This window comes from Numida meleagris, chromosome 10 (genome assembly GCF_002078875.1).
Source record: "Numida meleagris isolate 19003 breed g44 Domestic line chromosome 10, NumMel1.0, whole genome shotgun sequence".
Lineage (NCBI taxonomy): Eukaryota > Metazoa > Chordata > Aves > Galliformes > Numididae > Numida > Numida meleagris.
Window position 1 is genome coordinate 122989 of NC_034418.1, and position 19051 is coordinate 142039.

A 19051-nucleotide genomic window follows, 5' to 3' on the forward strand; every position below is an offset into this window, starting at 1 on the left:
GCTTTATTTTCAAGTGTGAGTTGTCTGAGACCCTGTGCTGTCCCTGTGCTAACTTTGAATGTTCTTGACTGCTAGTTCTTGCTACAAAGAGAAAACTGATCTTTAAAACTTTAGTGTTTTTCTACAGTATAATTACAGTTAAAATTCTAAAACTGACATGGATTAATTAGTACAATGACATTTTCTGCTAGTATCTTCAAGAGGACAAGGACAAAGGAACAGATATTCTGTCAAAAGCTTCGGAATAGAGTAGTTCAAAGTAGATTTAAAGGCCAGGGAAAACACAGAGGTTGCACTTTGAGTGCTGATGGTGTTGTTGAACCTAGCTTTATGCACCTCCAGTACAAACACGTTGTCTACTCAGAGTTTGAGCAAATCATCTGCACAGCCTTTATGAGCAGTGGAAAGACATAAGCAATTCAGTGTGCAGTTCATTTCAGCTTCATAAATCTAAGTAAAAATATCTGCCTTATGGAGATCAGAGCAGTGCTTGTGTGCCAAGTATGCTTAAACATAGAACAGATTTTCTTTGAATAGGTCTTATCCCAAAACGAATCGCTTGTAAGAGCTTGCAGTGACTAATGTGTAGCACAGCTAAGTGACTTATTGCAATCCAAGAGCTGTGGGATGAGCAAGACCTGGTTGTTTTATCAAGCAGATCATTTAGTGTTTAATTTTAAAGGTGGAGCGTTTTGTTACTGAATGGCTGCATTTACCCCTTCTGCTTTGATGCCAGGTGGGTGTTGAGGTGTTAGATTGTTAATTCTAATGCTTGTGGTAAAGGCAATAATTAAGTAAATCAGAACCAAAAGAAAATACGAAGAAACAAAATTTCTAGAGAATGACAGCGTTGCAATTTTACTTAAAAGCTCTAGGAGACATGATTTCTGATATAAATAATATGAAAAATTATGGTTTCCAAACAGTTACTTCTGTTCTGCTGAGTTGAACTGTGATAGGAAGTGCCAAATACTAAATAAATCAATGGCTTTTGAATCCTTGAAGTCTTATACCTATTATGTTACGAATCCCAAAAATGTGAGGAATGATGGTTACAAATAATGAACGTGCGTTCTGTTTGTATGGTCTACATTGAAAGCCTTATTTTGGATTTCTGTAGCTCAAGTCCAAAAGCCCTACGTGGGGCTCAGGTACCTCTCAGCAAAGCGTGTTTGCTTTTGCAAAAAGTAAACGACCATATGAGCTATTCATTTATTAGAACCTGTTCTCCACAAGTGGTTTCTAAACTTGTTACATGAATAATCATAGAATTGTGGAATAATGTCCAGAGATGGCAGAAGATCTACCTCTATTTTAAGCTAACATAACGTTAAGAACTTTTTATGAAGTTAATATGTATTGCTCTATGTTTTGTCTGATAATTATTGACAAGGTGAAACAATTCCATCTTCAACTCACTTTGCATAAACCCTGAAAATAATAAATGCTTAGATCTTCAAATGCTTCTTATTTTTTAACTAATATAAATGTGGTGTTAAAAACATGCCCAAGCTGCAGGACAGATAAAACTTGTTTTATCTTGGATAGAATGAGCAGAAAATACTCTGTAAAGCATCTTGCATGCGTGCATTTAAGTTACAGAGAAGCTGTTACATTAGCAGTGCAATGCCATGCCACTGATACTAATGTGATGCTGAAGACTATTAAAGCACTGTCTGTTTGTGCAGAAGTATTCAGTAATACCTGACTATGCTCAAATAAAATGTCAGTAGCTCTGTATCTGTCATTACTCAGAAGCTACTTTAACGAGCTAGTTTAAAACAAACAAACAAAAAGTTGTCATCTAGCAAAGACTCTGGAGTTCTGCTTTCACGTGCCAGCTGATGACTCAGTGGAACTACAACGTGCTGTGGAAATGCGCCTTTATACGGGGTCATCCATCACTCCAAGTCTGTGATCTCATAATAAGAAGCGCAGAGATTCATGTTTTATTAAAGTAAGGTAACTTTTACAATGACATATGTAATGAGAGGGGGAACAGATTGATTGAAAAGCTTCCATCTTTCTCTAATTAATATAGAACTGAAATGATCTAAAATTGAAGAACACTATCATCCTGGAAAAATTAGCTGTCTTAAGTTTCATTCTTCCCCCTGTCATGGCTCGTTAATGAGGAAAATCCTTTCCGTTGCTATTTTCTACAAAATGATCCTCAGCCAGAACAGCGAGTGCTCGTTATCTCCTTAACCCCACAAACAATGATACGGAATAATTTCATCTATGCAGTGAATTGTAATGTATGTAGCTTACGCTATGGCTCAGTAATAGCACAGCAGCTCCTTTAAAGCTGTTTGCACGGTTTGTTGTTTGTATTCTGCTCCTGGGAAGTGACTTGCAAGTTGTGAGGAATAGCAGTAGATCTGCTTGATTTCTGGTTCTGTGCTGTTCTTGCCCTTTCCAAACTCCATTTCAGGAGGAAATGGCAGGAAGCAGCATAACTGAAAAAGACAAGAACAACTTGTACTGAAGAGGGGTTACAGGGAAAAAGGAGAAAATGCTGAGCTGCCTACCATCACAACTTACCAGGAACAAAACACTAATGCAGCCCATCTATATAAACCCATTATAACTAGCAACTAACAATGGGGGGGAAAGCCGTGCTCTTGAAAGCTGAAAATTGGGAGAAGTTCACCTCTCTGTGCATGCATTATGAGCGGTACTTGTGGATGTGAGCACATCTCAGTCAGATTAAGGCAAGTCAATAAGGTTTTGCCAGGCTTCACTCTAAAGGGTTGGAACAGAGGAAGAAACTGAAAATAAAGGAAATCCTTAAAATGCTTTACTTGCTAAAAATATTCCATATGTAAGTCACTGTAAAAGTAAAGAAAAAATGATGCTCTCTCAATGAGGTGAGACCAGAAATAGTTAAACATTGTCATGAAAAACTTCTAATATCCATAGCTAATATTTACCAATCCATAAAGAATACAATAATTGACTTCTGACAGCAAAACAAATTTTCTGAGCATCTTTTTTTACATGCTTCTCTTCTGCATTGCTTAGCAGCACTACTAGAACATGACCTTCTGCAGACTTGTTCATGCTAGGAAAAAAAAAACAGTCTTCATCTATTGGATAACTCGATGGATACATCACTGATTTTTAGATCTTATCTTCAGGTTACGGTTCCAGTAGTGCTTCTAATATCTATTGTGTGTAACTTGTTCAGGAAAGATGTTGATTTCTTCTCATGAGGTACTGTCGTTGTGCAGTGTAGAGGAATATGATTCAGGGAACAGTCATGAACTTGCAGTTGATAGGCGTGCTGTCCATAAAACATCCTTGAGCTGTCTTGAAGCTTGTTGCCTTCCCCCGTTCAACTGCTTGACAGGAAAAAAATCCCAGCAAGCCTAGTATCTGTTCTCACTGGCAGAATGAATAAAGCAGAATGCTGGCAGGGTGCAGAACAATCCTAATTTCTGAAATGCTGTTATGCATCAGTGCAAGAGACAAGTACAAACTGACATCCTGCAACAACTCTCAAGGTGAATTCCTTTGAGTAAAGCTGACGATTTATTATTGTATTTCAAGTTTGTATCAGAAATTCTAACAAATATATATAGCTTTTGTTAACTATTACACTTGAAGGGAAAAAGAAAATTACCTGGATGTTGTCAAAGTTCCATGTTTTAGTTCAGAGATTTATGTACTCTGTTCCCTGCCTGTTGTCAAACCTGACAGAATTGGAAAGCTCTGTTAAATTCTGTAGATGGACTTGCGGGATTTGTGGTATCGTTTTCTTCTATCCACTGCTTTGCTGTATGATAATAGGTAAAATAATTAGGTGCTTAGTTTGAACCTTCTGTTAAGCAGGCTTAATATTAAATTATAGAACTGACTGGATGCTCAAATTAGCGGATAATCTTTTGAATGGAGTTAACAGCAAGTTCAGGCCTAAGAGTAAGAGCTGAAGGACAGAAATTAGAGGGTTTGGAGCTTCTCTCTTTTATCCAGAACAAAACACAGTTTAAAATTAAACTTGCTGAGGTTAGTTAGTGTCTCACTGCTGAATCAGTTTCTTGAGTCAGAAACAAACACTGGGGGAGCTGGATACAAAGCAATTTCCACTTTAAATTCTGCTTAAGTTGAGACTTTTATAATTATTTTCTTAAATAACTGGAGATGTTTAGGGATGGAGTTCCATGCAAAGTGTAATTTTGGACTTGCTGGTTTCTTTACTAATAAAATGTAGTTATTGCCGTAATATTTTAAAATCTACTGAACTATTACTTACAATATCTCAGTAACATCTCAACAATCCTAGATGTTTTTAAGCAGAGAAAATGATGTTGATTGAGAGCAAATGTGATCTTGGTGTCAGAAAGAGCTCGCGGGATTAAAGCCATGCGTGGTCACTTTTCATCCATTTTTCTGTTTTGCCACAGTAATTAGGCACTATGCCAGGCACCACAATAGCAAAGAATGTTTCTTCAGTAGAATATTACAGTCACTGCTGGACATGTACTGAGATCTGTGTTTTTCTCTTTATGGCCATATCTTCAATGGGGAAAACTTTTGATCATGACTTAATTTCTTGTAAGGTGTCTACATGCTGTACAAGCTTGGGGCCATAAAAGATGATTGTTCACACTGCCATAATGCAAGGTGTGCTTGGGGTTTTTTTGTGTGCTCTTGTTTGTGTGTGCATGTGTGTTTTGCTTGCTTGCTTTTTATCTTCAGCGTACCTTGAGAGGATTTGATGCAGGGCAGGGATGAGTAATGTGATGCATAGATCATGTTTTGGAAGTAACATCAGTGAATCTTGCAATTTTTAGTAGAGTTAGCTCCTTGGGTTTGTATTCAGGTTTTACAGCGTTTTTTGTGTCTGTAGGAATGACTGTGTTCAGCAGAGTATTTTCTTTGGTTGGAATTAAGAGCCATTTGCTGACAACCAAGCTGTAAGAAAAAGGATTGTGTTCCATCTGAATTGAAAGGCAGTATCACCACTGCAGGCCACAGACAGGAATGGGCTACGTGAGACTTCTAAAGCCTTCAGTTTGATTTTGGATTCTATTTAAATCTAGTCTACACATTGTTTTTGGTAGTGTCTGTCTTTCATTCTACTGCTGCATCCAACTATTGGAGTATGAATAATCAAGTCTGGAATTGATTTTTAAAAAAATTATTGCTGACTCGGTGTTAGCAATTCACTCAAGAACTGGTGGAGGTGTACGTATTTTCCTTTAAATACTACTAATGATGTAATTTAAAGCTTTCATATATAACATCTGGTTTATTTGGAACTAAAATGGTAGTGAACAGATAAACAGAGTTTAGCCAGATGGATGTTCATGGATTTCAAATGCACGACCTTGAGTAGATTTTTATACTCTGTTTCAGGCTTTCATAAACTCTGGTGACCTATACAGCAAGAAGGGAACTCCTCTCCTGCAAAACTGGAATTCAAATGCAGTCCTCTTTTCAGTGCTGTAATGTTTTTCTTTTGGAACTGCAGCTCCACAAGTTGCTTATTGTCAAGTTTATTGTATCTGTTAAATTAGACTCAGGTTCCCGTTTATGTTATTTTAGCTTTCTGAGGAGAACAAAATGCTGAATTTAAATATTATTGTGTTAGGTTTTAATATGTAACGGGCTCGTTTTGGACTAAGCAAATTTGGTAGCTACCTTGAGATACTAATTGCATCCATAGAAACTGTGAGAGAGCTGGAGCGTCCCTTATTTACCTCCTGAACAATGCACAAATTGCCTTTATTTGTTGTTGGGTGAGTTGAGTGGCTTTGATCATTTTACATAAGCTGCAAAGCATACATCTTTTAGGCACAGCACACGTGTAAGTGCATGTGATAGACTAGGTTCCTGTACGGCCTCTCTCAGAATTAACTTGTATAATTGGTGCTTGAACAATGTAAGGAGCACATATCTATGTTATGCAATAACACAATGTTGTGAATAATAAGTTATGCAACTTGATCTGTGAACTGAAGGCAACTAATTTGAGCAATATAGGGATCTCTTTCCCAGGTCTCTTAATTTATATTCACTTGATATCTTGGCTAACATGCTAACATTTATTTTACTGTGGGAGTGGTGCGACCTCATAAAGGATTCCCAACATTACAATAACAAAAGGTAATGGGAGGGAAAGGAGTGTCTCTGTTACAGATACAGCATTGCTTCTGCCCAGGGCTTCCAAGTCAGCCTCAGCCTTATGTATGTTGCATCAATAAAGGCTTCTGGGAAAGGATGGAATCTGTAATTCCAGAGCGTGTTCTCAGAGCATTCCTTTCTAGTGATGTGCTGATTTCAGCTGGTAGGCTTAGAACTGGGAGAATGCAGTTAAATACTGTTTTTTTTGTTTTGTTTTGTTTTTTTTTACAGTTATCACATTCTGGAGTTTCTGATTCTCATCATACTTCTCTTTGCATGAATTTTTGATAGATGCAAATTCAATGAATGGGGAAATCTAGGGCATTTTTGTATGGTAAAGTAAGTGGCTTTGGTATTGTTGTTTGTAAGAGGAGGGAAAAAGATGTACCAGTCCCCAGTGAATTGCATGTAGAAAATTACACTTTAAGTTGCTAGTAAAGAAGATATTTAACATTTTGTTCATGGAAAATACAGTCCGTCTTCCCCTACTTAGCTTCACATGTATAATGTACAGTCTTGCTTGACGTTCTGTCTTGGGGTGGAGCAATTTCTCTTTGGAGTATACAGAACTTAATATTACTGTCTGGCACTCGTCCTGCTGAAGGACCTGGGCAGTGTCAGTCTGGTTTCTCCAGCTGGAAGCTCTGTTTCTTGCCTTGTTTGTATGAGCACATACTATGTACCTGTTTGTGCCTTTGTACATGCTGTATACTTGCAGACATCATTCTTTCTTGTAGTGTTTCTTCACTTGCTCTGAAGTAATCTTACTAATTACACAAAAGTAAGCTATAGCCCATGAGTTGTGTTATTTCAGTGAAAGAAAAATTCTTATGTGCTCATTATGCTCAAATTGTAATTAGTTTTTTTATTAAAAAATAGAAGTAATGTTTGAACATTTATTACATCTTAACTCTTCCCTCCTATCTTTATTAATACATATCTATGCATATTTATGAATACGTTGCAGAGAGAATGGGAGTTTTTAAATCAAGTCTCGTGATCCTTTCAGGGAGTATGTGGACTAGATAGACATTGCTGCTAGCAAACAAGTTACACCATAAGAAGGCTGTCTGTGGGCTTTCAGTGCCTAACTTGTATTTGTCTAGTTAGCAATTGGATGTGAGCCAATACAATAGTCAGCTTAAGAAGAAACTGCCTAATTTTCTAAACTGGTTTCTTCTCAGAAGCAGGCCAAGAATTAACTGCTGAAGAGGCCTAACAACAGCAGTAGCAGCCATTGTTCTTGCCTCCATTAACTCTGATGGAAGTAATTTGCTGCTCCCTTCAATGAGAAAAAGACTGTGGCTAATAACGTGGTAATAAGTTTTTAATTTGAAGTGACGGGATGCATGTAGGTGTCTAAAAAGTAATCAGAAATTGAAATTAAAGAGAGGAGAGTGTTCTCAGTCCCTGTTAGGCAGCTGATGCTGTATTTCTTCGGTGTTTCTTTTCTCTTCTGCCCTTGGTTTGGAAGTGCTGCAGAGGAAGTTCAGAGGCCAGTTTTCCAGGTGGCAGGCTGAAGTCGTAGCTACAGTGAAACAATTCCTGATCTGTAGTGCCAGAGTTAATGGATTCTCTTATTTTGCTATGGTAGGTAGAAGTTTATTGTTCAGACTTACTGCAAACAGGAAGGAACTGTTTAGCAGAGGTATGGTTATTATGTAACTTCTTTCATAACTTTTTTCTATGCAAAATGCATTTATTTCTCAAAATAGTCAACTAAAGAAATGAAATACAAAGGAGCTTTGCTATTTGAATTATGTAATATACTGTTGGATTATTTCAGTCAGACACATGAACTAATTTAAATAGAAAGCTAATAAATGCTTTCCCTTACATCCATTGATATGTATTGACTGATAGCTATGTGTGAATTCTTACATTTTAAGCAGAAAAAATTCTTTTATGCTTTCATTTATTAAAAAGATGTTTAATAGTCTTCATTTGTTCAACACAAAATTGGCTGTCTATTTTTATCAGAGATTTGCCGTCTTATTTTTGAAAAGCCCATTGTTTGCCTTTGAAAGGTTCTTGATAGAGCTTTAACAGGGGACTAAATTTGAACAGCCAGAAATGTGTGAACATAAACTTTTCTCTACCTCTCTTTGGATTGGTGAAATTTTAATTTTATGAACTACAGCAAGAAGCTTGAAGACCTGCCTCTCTCTTCTGCAACTTTGTTCCCTACTGGCAAAATCATGTACAGATTATCAGCATCACCATTATTTGTCTTATACTTCTGCATCTGTTTAAGGAAATCTAATTTATTTTGATCTATAGGGAGAGAAAGGTGATATACTTTGTTTTACATGTACACTGTTTAAAAATGTTTCCAATATTATTTTTTTATGATTCTTTTATTAACTTTTGATTAAAATAACATTTCTGAGTGAATAACTTAAAACGACACAGCTGGAACAGTGTGCAAAGGTGAAGCTGAGGGACATATTTGAATATTGTTGCATATTGGAATATGCGAGGGCAATTTGGAGGCCTTCATTTCTGAAACTTGTAAAAGATGCTAATTCCTGGTGAAGCTATACAGCTTTCTTTTGCAAATTCTCACTGTGCACTTGTTTAATTCATAAGTACTCTAACTTTTATTTAAAAAAAAAAAGATGAAATTGCCTTATTGAGTTATTACTTAGCTCCCAAGGAATTCTGAGTGGTACTGATCTAATTTCTTATTTACGCAGCAACAAGGAGGACTGAAAAAAGCTTGAAACACCACCATGAACCTACATCTTGTTGAAGTTTGGGGATTTGCTCCTTCCCATAGTCTTTCTGTGTAACAGTGCATGAAGAACTGGCCTAAGAACCATGCTGGGTTGCCCGGCCTTTTTTAGAAGAAGAAATTGTAGTTTTATTTTGTTTGTAATCTTTCTAATGGCTAAGCACTTGTCTTGATGGCCCCTGCTTAAAGTATGAGGAATAAATACCCAAGGTCTAAGCATGCTTCTTAGCTTGTGGAGCAAAAGGGTTGTATTATTTCATTGTGAACTGCTGTGAAACAAATCAGCTCAGCCCTGCTAAGGCCTTTCTTGAATGAACCTGGGTCATGTGGATCCAGCTCAGCTCTTTCTGCTCTATGCTTCTGGTACTGGGATTTGCTTCTGCTGTGCCAGCTCAGAGTGGCTAGATGGGCTAAATACGCTTGTGTGTATCCTTGTTTTCATTAATGAAAGAAGGACTCGAGGCTGGATAAAGCCCTGAGTAACCTGCTCTGACCTCACAGCCGACCCTGTGTTGTATAAGAGATTGGCTACAGGGCTTGTGAGGCCCCTTCCAACTCAAATTTCCCTTGATCCTATGAGTGTAGAGGAAAATAAGGACTTTGACTTATTAATTTGTGGTGAGACCTGTTTGGGCGTCAGATCTTTCCTTAACCTGAAAATTAGCTAAGCCTTTTTTAACTGACTAATGCTTCTGTGTGATGTGCAAATTAAATTAGATTACTTACTTTAGGCAGGCCCAATATCTTCTAAACAGAATTGGTGCTGAACAATCCTCTTGCTCAACCTAAATAAATGATTCTGAATAATCAAATCCTGAGAACTCGAAGCAGTAATGGGGCTCATCAGAATGCGCCAGTCACTCATTGGTGGAGGTGGCTTGACACACGGGCAGTACAACTGGAGTTCTCATCCATATAAATGAAGATGTGAATACTGTTTAGTACTAACCGGAGTGGCTGGCAGCTGTAATAATACCAAGTAATAAACAGACCGCATAGCTCAAGCATCACTGAAGAAATGAAGCTTATTGCTTACTAAGGCAAGTTGAATATGTCGGATTCTTGCATGCAGTGCAGTCTGTATGATACAAGTAGTATCAATGCAGTCTATGTCCGTGTAGTATAAAATGTGATTTTCTGGCTCATTGTATATGTGAAGTAAAATCTAAACTAGGTCTACTGGTCCAAATATCTGACTGTCTGCATGCTGAGAATGACCAGGTCCTTCACAGCTGTGTCACCTCAGCCTTTGTTCGGTTGAGTACTGGCTGAGAAGTAACACTTCCTATTTCTTCCTTAATCCAGTTCTTATTTTTTTCCCTAAGACTTTGAAAGCTCTGTGAAATTAGAGATTTCGGTAAGCAAACTGAATCATCATCAGTTCCCACTGAAGAGTACTGCAGACAGAAAAGAGACTTTCCTGCTGAATTTTTCTGTGTAGCCCTTGTATGTCAAAGTATGGATTAATTGAAAACAAAATATTTTTCAAAATAGGGTTCTTTTCTGTTAATCTCCCACCTTAAGAAGAAACAATTTTGAACCCAAATTAATGTAGCTGAGCACTTTCATATTTTCAAAATAAAATATTTGGGACTTCCTTAAGAATTAATTTTAAGTTACTTCTGTAGAAGAAAAAAATCATAAGGTTGAGATACAGTTATTTAAAATTCAGCAAATGGTTTTAAACCAAAATGAAGGTTTGAGAGTCGTTCAGTTGAAGATTTTCCATTTTTGAGGACAATATTACACTATTTTAGAGCATATTACTGGCTTGGGAAAACAATTTCACACAGAGCTTTCCCCAGGAGTACATGGAAGACAAAATGTTTCATGCTTTAAACTTCTTGTAAACCCAAATATATTTTCAGATGACTGTGTTCATGGCCAAGATGAGGTCAGCACCAACTGTAATACCGAGCAGTGCCAAAGTCTTGGTTTTGAGCATTCTGTCCGTGGTCGCATCTTTGTAGACTAGTAACTTCGATCACATGTTGTACAAGAATACAAGAAAGCAGCGCCTGCTCCCCAGAAGCCTGTCTTGTCTGTTTAGATTTCCAGGAACGCGTGGCAAAGCAGAGAGAGCACTGAGCAAGGGGCACAGACAACACTGGAATCTAGACATTAGTCTGGGGATGTCAGCAAGCAGTTCTTTCTGAGAAATTGCAAGACATAAATTGAGGAGGGAGGGAAGAGATCTCCTCTCTCCCAGTCTTTACATTGTGTATTCTAGCTCTCCTGTCGCTTATGTGAGAATTCTCTCATCTTTCTTGCATCACTATTTAGTACGAATTGTCTTTTGAGTCCTGTGGTGTGGTAGGTGTTGTTTTTAGGGGGAAAAAGATACTGAAAGGATACATGGTTACTTTTTTCTTTTTGGAGGATGTTGTCTCTTTAGAAATTTATAATTGCTTTTCACATTTAATTTCTCTTACTGTTAATATTCTTCTGTACTTGGTGCTTTTTTTCCCCCCTCCTTTGTTTCCTAGATTTTTTTTTTTATGGAATCATAGAATCCTTAGAGTTGGAAGGGACCTCTGAAGGCCATCTAGCCCAGCTCCCCTGCAATGAGCAGGGACAGCACAGTCAGATCAGGTTGCCCAGGGCCTTTATCTGTACCGTCTCCATTGCCATAATTTCTAGCTGCTGCTGTGCCTCTCTAATTCCTGATGACTATTCTGAGGCTGCTCACGGATGTACAGAAGATGGGATACGTCTCAAAGACTTCACAGTTGAAATAGGTACTTTCCAAGGGAAAGAAATTGGAATGGTCCAAACAGCAAATTTGGCCAAAACCTGATCCCGCATCAGTGTTGTGGCCTGACAGGTGCACCCAACTGGGCACCCAGAAAAGAAAACACCACCATGTCCTGGGTAGGGTTCTTTGGGGTGGGGGGGCTGCCTAGAGGTTGTTTCATCAGAGAGAAGAGGTTTCCAATCTCTGGAAAAGTCAGATCCCTTCTGAAATAAAGCCTGTAAAGGAAACCTGTTCTCAATGAAGGGCTTTGGTAATGCCTTTAGGGCTATAATAACACAGTGCTGCTATTTCTTGCTTTTTTACTAGCATGGAAGACAGAAATTTGGAGCTAGTTTCCTGAAAATATAGGGAAAGATTAAAACAATTTCTAGATATTTCTGTAGACAACATTATCCACTTAGCATGTAGATTTCTTTTATATTGTTTGGGGAGATCACCTCGAGGCTGCTTTCTTTTTCTTTTGAATGGAGTTTCCCAGATATTCTCAAAGCAGGCTTACAATTTTTAAGGATATTTTGTGTTTGCAGAACAAAACATCTGAGCGTATACTTCTTTTTAATCTCTCAAGAGCTCACAGGCATTGTGAGTTAAAATTTAAATGAGAAGCTCAGCTATTCTAACAGACATCCTGTAAAATTGTACTTGCAGGTACAGCTCGCACAAAGCCACGTGTAATTGTTGTAGAAGTCAGCAGGTGGTCGCATCCACTTGGATGAGAACCAAGCTCACAAATGGCTGCAGTGATCAGCAGCATCACTCTTGTGTACAACTTTTCCCCTGAAGAAAGTCTTAGAATGACTCTAAAACCTGTCATCAAAAATTTGTCCTATTATTATAAAGGCTGAACTTCCCTTATGTAGAATAGTACTTAAGTCCCAGTCAGTAGTTCCAAGCTTGTTATTTTCTTTAAAGTCAGGTTTGACCAAAATATTAGCAACCAGCACGTCTTTTTCCTTCACTTAACCACAGGGTACAAATCTCAGGTTTTTAACTGCTGCTAATCTGTTCTTAAATCCCACTGAGAAGAAAAGGTTGCTGCATAATGATTTGCAAATAGGTCTGCAAAATTAGAAAGCAATATGTTTATTGGAAAATACACCAAGTTCTTGTTGTCTGATATTAAATTGTAAAAGTTTTTCATCTGAAATCATTTGTGGAGCGCTAGGTTGAATGTGCTGCAGTACCCTTTAGAGCCCCAAATTATTATTTTCGGGGACCAACAGCATGTTCATGATTTTGTGAGCAAGTACTGAAGTATTAGGGTTGTCATTTAGTTTTATTTTGTTTTTCAAATCTTCTGAAGAATTTGATACCAGAAGGTGCTCTGGAATGTTTACATCTGCGGTAGCTATGAAACAAAAGCAGGCTGCTGGGAGGGCTTCTGTTGTGTATTCAAGAAAGTTGTTTATAGCTCTGTTTACAAAGACTTGTGTAAGACCCACAGGAATGGAGAGGTATGTACAATAAAAATCCATATTAGTAGTGTTTCAGGAACATTTTCTTCCTTGAAGCCTTATTTGAATAGGCAAAGTGTTTTTACATTTCATAAGTAAATATAAATGATTGTTTTTTTTTTCTCTCACTGAACCTTGACTGGAGAACTGTTCTTACCTTTGGCATGTTATCAGAAACGGGTTTGTGTAGGACCCGATGTGGAAATTCACCCGTGTTTGCTATTGACGTTAATAGAATAACGTAGCAAACTTCTTACCTGGTACAGTGGAGCCACGTTCTTCAGTATAGGGAAGCCAGTACTTGTATTTCCCAGCGTGTCTTGGAAGATTTGGGTGGTTGTATTTTTTCTGCAATCAGTGTTCATTGACAGTTGCTTGTATTCTCTCTCCATTGGTGCAACAGGCAGTGGTTACAGTCAAGATCTCTCTGCAAAACCATAATAATAATTTGCAGGTTTTCCACCAGTTTCAGAATTATGCCGTGTACTGAACACAGGTGTTGAGCCCGATGGTGGAAACAGTTGTAGCTGTCTGCTGAATATGGGAAGCAAAAAATATATTAAAAAAAAAAAAGACCTGAAACTTCTGATGTGATGTAGGACCTTAAACATCGATTACAGATATTCATATTGAATAAACTTCAGAAAAAAACCTAAGTTATTAATATTGTATATAATATTTGGAAGCCTCTGAGAAGTTATGTTCTACTGATACTTGCTGATTGAAGATGCAGCTGCAGAGTTAACTTTTTCCTATATTCTCATTGAATCAGTGTTGCTGAAAGCTTGTAAGAGAACAGTATGTCTGTCTTTCTGGCTGGCTGCTTCAGAATGAAGTAGTTCAGAGGCACAATAGAAAGCAGTCATAGTTTTGTCTTATCACTTCTGTGCCATATGTTCATTTACACAACTCAAATGATGACAGCAAGACAGCCAATCTTAAGTGAATGATGGTGTGGAACTGCATGAAGAGTTTTCGACAAGTGCTTGTGTTAACTGTTTAGCTTGCTGTATGTTCCATTTCACTTATACAACTTTATTTATTTGCTGTACGTTTCCAAAGTAATAAGAGTAAATTTTACTTCAGAAACAGTCCTTGTAAAGCCATGATTAATAAGGACTGTGCGTGAGGTACTTGGTAATTCCATCTGGGGTCTGTGGAACTTGATGGTAGAATAAAACTATAGAGGTAGGCATCAAGACTGATGTGTTAAAGTAAAACTCTTGATTATCTGATTTGCTAGGACAATGCTGAGAATGTTCATGTCACTTAATAAATACTTAAAAGATCCAGTGGGTTATGTTGAGATGGGGGGAAACTATTAGGAAAGTGGTTATTGTGAGCCTCAGTGATGATAGACTGCTGATGCCATCTGTTCCTTTATCTTCTGATTGCCTTTGCAAGATTTCTGTTCACATAGCTTTAGAAGCTGTAATGTTTGAATGTGCAGGATACTGTAACTACAGTAGGTTTTCACAGTGTGGATGGGAAGATTACTCATGGAGTCATGGGATGGCTTGGGTTGGAAGGGTCCTTGAAGGTCACGCAGGTTCAGTGCTCATGTCATGCGTAGGGACTCCTCCCACTAGAGCAGGTTGCTCTAAGCCCCATCCAACCTGACGCTGATTGTCTGTGTGCCTTTAGGCAGCTGACTTTAAAACATCATAAAAGTGATTTTCCTGTTTTTTTTCTCCCAGTGCAGATGGTAGTACAACTCTTACAGTGCATTTGATATATATGTTTACCAATTGCCATACTTGAATTAATGTCAGCTTTTTCTGATTACATATGTCCTTTCTGAGGCTGAAGAAAAGTCACTGGATGTTAGAGCAACCGACAGGGCGTGTATGCTGGGGTTACTTATCAACTTACGTATGTAAAATTCTGACACTTAGTATTGAAATTCTTTTAAGTATGGTGATAGAATCATAGTTTATTTCCATAGAAACTACAACAGATGCACAGAGCACAATGATACTATTTGCTAGAGCAAATTCTCAGTGACAAGACACTATTTTTCAACAAACTCACTACCATTAGCTATATGTTTTTGCCAGTGCGTGCCGTTCTCATAAAAACAGGCACCATCAGTGGTAACCCACTGGTGCTGTCGCCACTGCTGACACACACTGCCCACTGCCTGGCTGTGCTCACATCCACCATGTAGTCCCCATAAATGTTCACCAAGTGTTGATGAATGTCAGCGGGTGCCATTTTTTTTCTGCATGGAGGAATTCAGCGCCTTTGCTTCCTTTACATTTCCATGTCAGAAGCCATTTGTTCAGATCATCCTGAACAAATGCTGCCCTGCTGCCATCTGTCACATGACAACAAAATGTAATGAACTGTTGGTGGGAAGGTTCAACTTCTACTGCTATACCACCAACATCCGCCTCTGACATCGTGGGCTGACAAAATAAAATAGGAGGCATTAATTTCAGTGCAGCCTGAGATTTGAATATTGAGTCCAACTTCAAAGGAAAATGCAACTTTAGAAGGAAGGAGGAAACTTCTTGAAGTGAAAGTAACTATAAAAGAAGACTGACAAATTATCAAAAGAATGACATGTACAGAGGTGAAAAATAATAAAGAAAAGGCTTTATAAAGGATTTAATTAAGCAAGATTAAAGGGATAAAATACCTAATGTGAAGGACTAGTGGTGTCTTTCAGCACTGTTGGCAATAATAGCAGCAACAAATTTCTCAAGGGAAGTCTCCATCAAATTTAGACATAGACGAATAGTGCTGTTCTTTAAGTAGAATTTGTTAGGTACAGAAATAAGTGAGATTATTGTATGCCTGAAGGTCTATTAGTATATAAATTAGGTGTTTTTAATTCTGAGTGACTTTGCATCTAAGATGCTGTAAGTCTCACAATTCTCCAGTGTGAGAGGGAAGAAATAAATGTAATATTTGTTCATGAATGAAAAGCATTCTCTCTGTTCTCAAAGCAGTCAGTAGGCTGGCTAAAACTGGTATGTTCTATCAACTTTCACAGCAAATACATCTCTTTGGAGTGGAAGGTCAGGTGGCCACATGCCTGGGGAAGTAGGATGACTTATTTTCTTGCTGCGATGATTTTATAATGAACAATGAAAGATGCACACACTACCACATAATATGTTTTATGGAGCTGATGTAGTAAATAAATTGACTCCATTCCCTTTCTTGGAAAACTTATTTTAATAAACTTGAAGTTCATATAGGTAAATGCAGTGCATTCACTGTTGAAAATAAAATCAAAGAGTATGCTGAGAATTCAATAAGAAAGAATTTATTTTCCACCGTGCGGGTGGTCAAATACATAGAACAGGACTCGAGAGAGGTTAAGGCATGGCCGTGCGTGGGAGATTATCAAAGCATCAACTGAAGAAGGCCCTGAACAACCTGCTGAAAGTTCTCTCCCCTTTGAGCAGTGTATGTTTGGGGATGTTGGACAAGATAAACCTAGAGCTCCTCTCTCACCTGTTTTTGTTTGCAATTCTCTATCTCTGTCCTCCTTCTTGCACTTCCCTTATTTAATCCAAGGTACCTCACGGTGACCTCACATTTGTGTCAGCTCTCTTCTATCATTTTCTAGGAGGACAGGAAGGAGGCTGGGAATGGGAATGCTCACTTTCTCCAGTTCATTCCCATCTCCACTACAAAAGTAAAAAAGGCAAGTCAGAAAGAAAATGTTAGGAAAGATGGTAAGAAGATGCTCAGAACAGTCCTGAGCCAGGTACAAGGCTGACATTGTGCCCATTTCTCTGGTGTTCTAGAAACAGCTAGAACTGTTATTTCCTTAAGATATTTGAGAATAATTTTGGAATCATGTATTTAGTTTTTGTCTCAGTATCCCTTTGGCACCTTGTTACCCACTGGTGAGGATGGACTGTGTGATAATTTCGTTTGAGCCACAGAAAATAAGTTCTGGAAAGGAGCAGCCCCTTCCCGCTTGTTGCGTCTGACCTTGCAGAAGTTGAGTTTCCAATTTCCTGATCCAGATGGTTGAGGAAATCTTTCTAATAGAGCAAATCTCTACAGATGCAAACAGTTCATTAATAATTCAAATTGCCTGAATTAAGACAGTCATTCCATTCTTTATTCAGTGTTTGAATTAGTGTAATCCTATTTCCTTTATTTCCTGTACTGCCTTTACTAAATCTTATTTTGATATAGCATATGATTAGGTCATGCTGTGAAATAACATGTTGGAAGGGGCTCTACGGAATGTCTTTGGTCGTATTAATTTAGACGGTGAAAACTAGCACATATGGAACAAAAATCTTCATGTACAAAGACCAGAAATGCTTATAAACAGCTCATGACTGGGTGTAATGATACAACATCGTTTGCAGTGAAATCTCCATGTGATTGATAATCACTCTGGTCTAAGAGTAACTTGGATAGGAAACTTTGAAGAAACGAGGTCTTGTATTCAGTATTTTCTGTGTATCTCTTTTTATGTTAATTGAGCATTTCTTAGATATCAACAGTTTTAGAATTATGTTTAAAAAGCACACATACTGTTTCATCTTAGAAATGTGGTAAACTTACTGTTGTAGAGATTGTTTTATTAGTGTTAAAAATAGTTTTGCGTGAAAAAGATGAGAACACACACACAGCTCACTATTAAGGCATAGATGTGTAATTTCTACGTATTAGAAATATCTAGATTTCCTAATGATCTGACAGGTGTGTGTGGGGGGAATTAACACAGGTAACAGAACCAGTAACACACAGATGAGGATCTTTATTTTCAATTTTTTAAGTTCTGAGGCTATGTAATACAAGCTTAACTGCTTAACTGGTCCCAGGCAGTTAGCACAAAGGCATGGTCTTATCCTGTTAATCAGTCTTAGTATGGAAAATGAACTGATGAATGTTCCTGAGCAGGGTTTGATATTTTTTTGTAATAGTTTTTGGAAGTTTATAAATCATTGTGCATCGAAATGTGGATACTGTACTTACTCGACCTTCTGTCTTTCAAATGTTTCAACTGTTCCAAAGTGAATGTGAAGAAATTCTTATTCATGACTCACATTCACTGCCATTGCTTCCTTCTTGTTAGCACTGATGTTTAGATTTAGCTCATTGTTCTTCATGTGTAACTGCAGTAGCTATGAAAGCAAGTGAACTCTGTAGTGAACACTTATTGTTTTTCATTCTCAATGCTGGTAGAAGAACTAGGATTTTTTAGAAGGCAGATTCATTTCAAAGCTACCCTGCAGATGTTGGTTCAGTGAGTCAGAAGTACTGCTTAGCCCATACTGAGCAAGCCTGGACTCTTACACTGAGAGAAACAGCAGAGTCCTGCAGAGCGAGGCTCATGAAGCTGAACTGAGCTCAAGCAGCGGCAAGGGACCTTGCTGTTCAGACGAGAAGAAGAAGTCTTACAGAGCATTTTGGGTTCCTAGTTGGCTTTTGGTCGTACCTGGTGAATTATTGTGCTGACAAAAGCTTTTACTAGTGAGAATTTGGCTTTTCAGAAAAACGGGGATTATGGGTACTAATCAAAACACATTTACATACTTTTTCCTACTAGTAAAAATGTATTTACTGCACCAAGCCACTTTGGTTATTCCTCTCATAAATGCTACTTTGAACTGCAGATAGCATCCTCTACTTTTTTAGGTTTTGCATTTTGTTTTTTGTTTCTGTTAAAGAGTTTTCTTTGGGAAGGGGAGAACTGTTTGTTTTAATGTGCTCGTTTTTCTAATGGGCAGGAAATGGAACGCTTTGCTTTACCATTGGTTTACAGTCGGTTGCGTTTTCTTCGAGCTTTACAAAATTAAAGAGTACAATACAGCATCGTGAAAACCTGAGACCGGGCCCCCTTCCTCGTGCACTTGCAGTCAGTTTAGATGCTATTTCTGCAAACATTCGTCACACAGCTCTGTGAACGACAGGCGTCATCTTTCCTTTGTCAGACAGCAATTGTTACGTCATGCAAACCTGAGCAAGGAAGAATTTCCACATCCACTCGTCCTCAGCGCT

The 19051-nt window shown here is 38.0% G+C and overlaps 1 protein-coding gene and 1 long non-coding RNA gene across 5 annotated transcripts in view; one reads left to right on the forward strand and one right to left on the reverse strand.

Moving 5' to 3' along the window:
• The window catches only part of SMPD3 (sphingomyelin phosphodiesterase 3), a 112416-nt gene that overhangs the window by 24228 nt on the left and 69137 nt on the right, over nucleotides 1-19051 (forward strand). Inside the window, exon 1 of one of the 4 annotated variants that reach the window (XM_021408978.1) lies at nucleotides 12970-13072. The exons of the other annotated variants lie outside the window; for them this stretch is intronic. The gene's annotated coding sequence lies outside the window, so the exon portion shown is untranslated. Of the gene's footprint in view, nucleotides 1-12969; nucleotides 13073-19051 lie in introns of those variants that run through there. 4 annotated transcript variants of the gene reach the window in all.
• The window catches only part of LOC110404573, a 74169-nt gene continuing 60464 nt past the window's right edge, over nucleotides 5347-19051 (reverse strand). Inside the window, exons 3-4 of the long non-coding RNA XR_002442323.1 lie at nucleotides 13330-13499; nucleotides 5347-7747 (exon numbers count right to left, since the gene is read on the reverse strand). This is a non-coding gene — a long non-coding RNA (uncharacterized LOC110404573). The remainder of the gene's footprint in view (nucleotides 7748-13329; nucleotides 13500-19051) is intronic.